Genomic DNA, 1,623 nt, shown 5'->3' with positions numbered 1-1,623 from the left:
ATTAAGCTCACCCGCCAGTCCACTGAGATTTATTTTCTACTATGTCATTATTCACCTGTAAAATCTCTGGTCTTCAGCTTCAAAAAGTGCTTTGTAAGTTTTACATACATTTCATTGTCCTATTTTTTTTTTCACTCATCCAAAAGACCTGATAGAGTTTTCTTGTCTTTTTTTTCTTTTTGCAACAGAACACCAGCAACTTCACACTGAGACCTTTCTTTTTAATTTGCAGTAGCTCCTTCAAAGAGGAGGTGTTTTCTCCACATCATTTCTTTTCCAGGGGAGGACAAGTTTCATTTTGTTTAACTGAAATTCTTTGCTGTAAGTTTCCTCCGTGGTTCTGTGTCAGGGAAGAAAAATAATCCAGAGTGTGTATCACCTCACAATTTACAGCTCAGTTTTGTGATCAAAATATGATCTTTTACAGCAAATGCTAAATTGGAAAAATTCAATTTTCCGATTGACAAACAAAAGAATTCCAGATGTTTCCCAATGAGAAAGAAACTGGGCCATCAAGTATGAAGTGAAAAAATTGCTATCTTTTCCCTCTTTGCAAAACTCTTTGCTGTAGAACTCTGTTATTGAAAGGAAGAGCTTATGTAGATTCCTGTGTGAGCCAGCTTTCCTACCTCTCAGTTATGAAGATTTTATTTTTATTTAATATTTATGAAAAATGAATGACATGCTATGGTTATTAGAGAAAATACATGTAAACAAGATACAATAATCTTGGTTAGAAGAATCACCAATGAAATGGGAGATTGAAATCCCATAGCTGTTTGTTTGTTTATTTGTTTGTCTGACTTTTTTTCAGCTTTGAGATATAATTGATGTAAAACACTAGTAAGTTTAAGGTGTTGATGTGATAATTTGATATGTGTATGTATGGAGAAATTTTTGCCACAGTAAGTTTAGTTAACACATTCTTTACCTCACGTAATTACCATTTTGTTGTTGTTTTTAAGGGGAAAAGATTAAAACTATGTTCTCATTGCCACTTGCCCATAGCTTTTTATTATTTTATTTTATTTTTTATTTATTTATATTTTATTTGAGAGAGAGAGCACAAGAGTGTGGAGAAGGAATATAGGGATAGGGATAGGGGAAGGGAGAGGGAGGGAGAGAGAGAGAGAGAGAGAGAGAGAATCATAAGCAGGCTTCACATCCAGCATGGAACCCAACACAGGACTCCATCCCACCTTCCTGGGATCATGACCTGAGCCAAAATCAAGAGTTGGTCACTCAACAGACTGAGCCACCCAGGCTTGGCTTTTTAAGCAAAAGAGTAAGTGCTCACTTGGGCAGCACATATACTAAACTTGGAATGATACACAGAAGATTAGCAAGGCCCCGGCACAAGGATGACTCAAAAATTCATGAAGTTTTCCATATTTTTAAGCGTTGGGTGATGTATGGAAGTGTTGAATCACTATATTGTACACCGGAAACTAATACAACACTGTATGTTAACTTCACTGGAATTTAAAATTAAATTAAACTAAATTAAAAAAAAAAGAGTATATCACAAGGGCAAGGTCACTTCCAGGATCTATGATAAAATGAAAACCTCTCTGCAGGTGGAACAATCAAGAAGGATACTCAAAACAGCAGAGAGAGATGCAT

General features: G+C 35.5%; 1 non-coding gene across 1 annotated transcript; it reads left to right on the top strand.

The window, feature by feature from the left end:
* The first annotated feature begins 1,289 nt into the window (after positions 1-1,289).
* On the top strand, positions 1,290-1,396 carry LOC128774407 (U6 spliceosomal RNA). Its single transcript, XR_008418975.1, has one exon. It is a non-coding gene; the product is annotated as a U6 spliceosomal RNA (small nuclear RNA).
* Positions 1,397-1,623: the final 227 nt, after the last annotated feature.

This window comes from Panthera pardus, unplaced genomic scaffold (genome assembly GCF_024362965.1).
Source record: "Panthera pardus isolate Hobbes unplaced genomic scaffold, ASM2436296v1 HiC_scaffold_3, whole genome shotgun sequence".
In the NCBI taxonomy this organism is placed as follows: Eukaryota; Metazoa; Chordata; class Mammalia; order Carnivora; family Felidae; genus Panthera; species Panthera pardus.
Note: the sequence above shows the minus strand (reverse complement) of the source record. Positions and strands in the feature narration are given on the sequence as shown.